General features: G+C 43.1%; 1 long non-coding RNA gene across 1 annotated transcript in view; it reads left to right on the forward strand.

The window, feature by feature from the left end:
• Positions 1 to 6,011, forward strand: part of LOC134564910 (uncharacterized) — a 111,240-nt gene that overhangs the window by 80,105 nt on the left and 25,124 nt on the right. The gene's annotated exons all lie outside the window — the stretch shown is intronic.

The following is a 6,011-nucleotide window of genomic DNA, read 5'->3' on the forward strand; positions in this document are numbered from 1 at the left end:
CCTGGCCCCACACAGCACTCATACTGACACTGTGGATTGACCACCGCTACAATCCCGTCAGAGACCCTGCCTGCACCCCTTCGCGACATGTCCAAGTGGTGTCAGGAGTTGCAGATGTTGGTCCCCCCTCCCATGGTTTTTTAATTGGCTCCTATGGAGCCTTCCTTACCCTCCTTCCCTCATGCTCTCCTGAACCCTTCCCAGTCCCCTGCCTGGGATTGTAATATACGATGTAATTTGTGTTCATGCAATATAAATGTATAAGCATTCATGTTCATGTAATATGATGTATCGATGGTATGAATTCAGTTGCATTTTAGGGGGAATACGGCAGCAGTCACCTGGGCTTGGAAATAAAGTAAAAGGATTAAGAACTGTGAATGCCCTTGCTCAAAACTTGGGCAATGACCATGATTTACAACAGAAAGGAGGATGACTACAAGAAGAAATAAGCCCACTCCGGAGATGGACTTGACCACGACCGACAATTATCGCTCGATATGGAGCTAGACTTCATCATCCGGGGTGTGCATCCTAATACAGGATTCCCCGAAATAGAATCAAGTATTCATCTCTTCTCGGAAATCCAATCAACTGTCCGGAAGTGAGGACAGAATTACCTTAATATGGAAAAAGAGTCAAAAAAGAACAAAGAAGTATGAAGCAATGCCCTGTCTGGCCAAAACTGTATATAAACTGACCCTGCTGGGACTGAAATTGTGAACAGAGGAGCTCCGGTGCGATAGAGGCCGAAGCTAGGTTCACCCACTGCCGACCCCGGGCTCGACACTGACTTTATTTGTGGCTTTTTCGTTCTTGCAAATTTTGTTTCCAAATGTTATTTTTGTAAATTATTAATAAAATTCATTTTTATTAATTGGATTGGCTACGCATTTATAACAGATGGCATTGGCCGTGTCGCCCCTAGCCCCCTGCTGGCCACAGGCCAGTCCTCCAGGAGAGTTGATGACTGTCTGTCAGCACTCCAAGATGACGACGGCCAAGCTGCTTGAAGTTGGTTTTCCTGCCTTTCCCCTTCTCTTCCTGTCCCTACTCCCACCTCTGGTTCCACCGGCTCCGCCTCAGGAGGCAATGGCTGTTCTAAGTCTCTCCCCTCCCGAGGGGAGCGGACTTAGAGGCCTCCTTGCAGAAGCTGGCGATTTGTGTGATCCCCCCACAATGGCGACGTCTGTGCCCTGTACCCTATCTTTGTTTTCTTTTTCTCTGAGACCCCCTATAACTTGCTATGAACACAGGGCACACAACGTCTTTAATACTTTTACCAATGAGTGGTGTTTTCCTCTAGCCCAAGCTTACTAGTAGTTCACAGTCTGTCCCAAATTCCTGAGTAGTAGACACTTAAAGATGACTCTTTTTCTTTCTAAATTTAAGAATAGTATTGGTAAAAGAAAAGGAACTGTCACCATTGTAATGCAAAACCATGTGCCCAAGTATTTCTGCAAGTTGTCTGAATTGTTTTCAACCTTTCATTGGTTTTTGTCAATTTGTGCAACTTATTCTAAGTTAAGCAAGTTTTTTTATAAGGTGTTAAGATTAAGTCTGATGATAAACTAGAATTTTATTTATAGAAAGTATAATGTTTAGAGTTATTTTTTAGTAGATCTTAAAAGTAATTAACATTAATCTAGTAAAATTTTCTTTTCTGATTCAGTACCCTGAAATCCTAATTAATTTCAGAAATAGATTTTGTAACGTATCCTTTATGACCTGACTATTGCCCTCTTTGCAAGGGGCCCCACAGAAGGACAATATTCACTGTATTTAGGGAGAGATTGCCGCTTCGGAGCTTCGGAATTGATATTGGCAGCAGCCGGCAGCGGAGAAGGAGCGAGGGGGAAAAAGTGCCTGGCTGCGTGGGGGAGTGCCAGAGCCTGCAGCCCTGCTGGGAGCCAGAGACTTTTAACTCTTTCTGAGGCAGAAGAAAACATTTTCCAGACATTGATTCTCGTGGCTGGTGGTTTGAGAGAAGAGAGAGAGACAGGCTGGGACTGAGATGTCAAAGGAAGATGAAAAGAATCCCAGGTGGGCAGAGATGAAGAGGAGTGGCTTTTCGGGCTGGACTTTTCTTGCATAATGTTAGCCATAGACTGAACCTGAATGTATTTGGGTGGATGCAGTTGGCTCAACTTTGCTGCAGTGACTGCCACTGTAAGAGTGGAGCAGAGAAGAGAGGGAGAGGGTGTGGTGGCATCCTCTGCCTTCAGGGATGAAGATTTCTGTTCTTGGAACCCTCGGCCCCAGGGGAAAGATGGGGAGGGACTGCTGTCCCAAAATGAGACTTAGCCGAGCATCCTTAAAAGAGCCCTATATGCAGCTTTGGCCCATGGACAGTGGTGAGAGCACTGGACATGGAAAGGAGGGTGTCACCATGGCAGACTTCTCCAGGCGGTGCCATAGGTGACATGAGAACACGGGAGGGTGGACCTGTGTTTCCTGTGGTGAGTCTATGGTGCGAGAGAGACTCCTCTCTCCCTGGATGAATTGAAGATTAGTTTTTTTGAGTGGTGATTGTTTTGATTGAGAACCTAGGGTTTGGTTTGAGCGTGGAAGGGTGGAAATTGGGGGAGGAGAAGAAATGTTCTGGGAGGTTTTCATTTTTGGTTTTGTGTGTTTAGTTTTTTTTTTTTCTTTTCTATTTCTGTTCTTTTCTAGTTTAATAAAGTTTTCTTTCTATTTTTTTTAAGTTTTGGGCCTGCTCTGCTCTGTTCTTGATCACATCCCACAGTAGTTGTTAGGAAAAACATATATCCATGGGTGCATTAGCATCTGGCCAGTGCCAACCCATGACAAAGGGCAAAGAGTCAAGGCAAGATCAGTGTGGCTGCAGTGAGGCAGAGCTGTCCAAGTCAGTCATCAAGTGTGAAAATTCTACAGGTTCCAGCAAAGATTTTCAACTGGTGGATGAACATAAAAGGGGAAGATAGAGATCCAAGTGGAACAAGACTGCCAGACATCCAGAGTTGCCCTGATTTAGGAGAACTTGTTCAACAGAAGGACTTTTGTTGCTGTGTGCCTGGTGATAAGGCATTGGCGGGGGAGCGACACAACCCCCAGGGTCCTGAGAGTCCCTAGCAGTTGCTGCTGGGTCAGTGTAGAAAGGAGCGAAGTGGGTTTCACATGCAGTCCGAGATTCCTTTACTAATGTCACATTACTCGAATGCAGTGCAGAGGTGAAGACAGAAAAAAAAGGCATTAATAGTGTGTTTTAAGGGACAGAATCAGAGTGGAGTTTAGGGTCAAGGGGCCAATAGGGAGAAGACTGGGGAGGGAGACAAAGTGAGGTTTATGGAACTCAAACCAATGGAGAGGCTAATGTGAGGAGATTTATATAAACAGACCAATCACAGAATCACACAATCACAGAATCACTGGGTTGGAAGAGACCTCCAGGATCATCAAGTCCAACCCTAACCCTAACCTCAACTAAACCATGGCACCAAATGCCAGATCTAGTCTATTCTTAAATACATCCAGAGATGGTGAATCCACAAACTCCTCAGGTAAACTATTCCAATACTTTATTACCCTTTCTGTAAAAAACCTTTTCCTAACATCCAGCCTATGTTTCCCTTGGCGCAGCTTAAGACTGTGTCCCCTAGTTCTGTCAGTTGCTGCCTGGAGAAAGAGACTGACCCCCACCTGACTACAACCACCTTTCAGGAAGTTGTAGAGAGTGATAAGGTCACCTCTGAGTCTCCTCCAGGCTAAACAACCCCAGCTCCCTCAGTCGTTCCTCATAGGTCTTGTGTTCTAGGCCCCTCACCAGCCTTGTTGCCCTCCTCTGGATGCACTCAAGCCTCTCAATGTCCTTCCTAAATTGAGGAGCCCAGAACTAGACACAGTACTCAAGGTGCGGCCTCACCAGTGCTGAGTACAGGGGAAGAATGACCTCCCTGGTCCTGCTGGACACACTAATCCTAAGAGGCCAGGATGCCATTGGCCTTCTTGGCCACCTGGGTGCGCTGCTGGCTCATTTTTAGTCGGTCATCAACCAGAACCCTCAGATCCCTTTCCACCTGGGCACTGTCCAACCACACCATGCCCAGCCTATAATGTTGCAGGGGGTTATTGTAGCCAAAATGCAGGACTCAGCACTTGGACTTAGTAAACTTCATCCTATTGGACTCTGCCCATCCATCCAACCATTCCAGGTCTCTCTGCAGAGCCCTCCTACCTTCCAACAGATCGACACACGCTCCCAGCTTAGTGTCATCTGCAAATTTACTAATGAAAGATTCAATGGAGCTTCGAAGAACAGGGAATTCTCCAAGGGGCTGTCCAGGCAGGGATTGGTAATCAGGGGAGATTGAAAGAGAACATTCAGGAATAAGGGATATGTATCAGGGGAGACTGACAATCCCATGGGTGGACACAACCCAGGCTAAACCACCACCCTGGGGGGGGAGGGGAAGGAACAAATCATAGGTTATTAAAGCACAAATTTACACATCACAAGAGACTTTCCTATTGAAAATGTTTGTTGTCAAGAGTTGTGTTTATTGTTTTGGAGTTATTGTTATAATGTTAATTATGTTTTGCTGTTCATAATTATAGTCCTGAGGATTCTTTTATCCTTTACTGGTATTCTTTTATTTGTTCCCCTAAAGTTTTCCATTAATCCATATTTCTCATTTTTTTTTGCATCACACCTTTAAGATTTGTTTCTGTGAATCATTTGCTTTAGAATTAAGGTATTTCCTGTTCAATCATTAATAAGATAGTTGTGACTACTGAGAGAAAAACAAAGTTGAGGTTAGAGAAGAAACTCCAGCAACAACTAATTAGTAGTCGAATTGGTAAATCCACTTCACCTTTTTATGAATTGACTTTAAGGACATATTGCTCACCAGAAATACTTCAAAATTACAATTCGTTTGTTTTGGTTAAGCTATTGCCTCAGCATTCATTTAAGATTTATTGCTGGTGACAAATTTCCTTAAAGTGTTCAAATTAAGTTTATACAAAAAGAAACTACTTTAATGTCTCTTCAGTCTAACAGATTTTATAAATAATAAGTTTCACTCCTGTATTTTCATTAATGATATGTGTAGCAGTTTCTCGTTTGCTAATTTTGAATTTTCTTGGTTAATGCACTAAATTTGTGATGGTTTTTGTGTTTACTCTCTCTTTTTTTTTTTCTGTGAGACAGAATTAGGGAGAAAAAGGCAAAACAGGCCTTACTTAAGGTAAACAGATAGATTTTATTAACACACACTAAAGGAAGAAAGAAAGAAAGAAAAAAATGAAACTTTCAAACCCTTCTCCTCCCCCCCACAAACTATTCACTTTCTCACAAGAAACATAGAGAGACAACTTGTGATTTTCAGTCAGTTTCACTATTTGAAAAGTAGTCTTTCATTACTTCTTTAGGAGAGGAGTCTCTTTTAGAGTCATGCATGCAACGGACAACTTAGAACAGTTCTCTTATGGGTTTTAACTGTCACAAAAACAGCTGCCCAGGAAAAACCTGCTTCCATGATCCCTCTTCTCATTAGCAGTTTCCCAAGCTGCCTATGGGACATGTGAACTCAGGCATATTGGGGTGCCACCTTTTAAAGATTAACAACTCCAGAGGCAAAGGATTCGTCATCACAGGGAACAGAGCTCTCTTCACTTCTTCACTGGCACAAAGGGCTTCTCATCTCTCTCTGTTCAAACATCTCATGACACTACAAGAATCACAGATTCTAATGCAATATTACTCAGTCTATCACAAAAACCTTTGCTCAAAAATCTACAAATAAGCAATCATCTCCCCAAATGCATATCTTTCTCATGATTTAAAGAATAATCTACATATAATTTCCATGGCTTTATAAGAAGTCTAGCCAGCAGGCAACTTTTCTCTTTCTTCTAATTAGTCTTTCACTCTCTCTCTGTATCTGACTTCTTGCTGCATCTTCTCTATGTTCACTCTGCTCATCTCTCCTCTCTCAAGGAAGAGTTAAGCTTTGAAAGCTTCATGTTGCTAAGAAAGGGTTAAATCTGCT

The sequence above is a fragment of the Prinia subflava genome, assembly GCF_021018805.1.
Source record: "Prinia subflava isolate CZ2003 ecotype Zambia chromosome W unlocalized genomic scaffold, Cam_Psub_1.2 scaffold_22_NEW, whole genome shotgun sequence".
Classification (NCBI taxonomy): domain Eukaryota; kingdom Metazoa; phylum Chordata; class Aves; order Passeriformes; family Cisticolidae; genus Prinia; species Prinia subflava.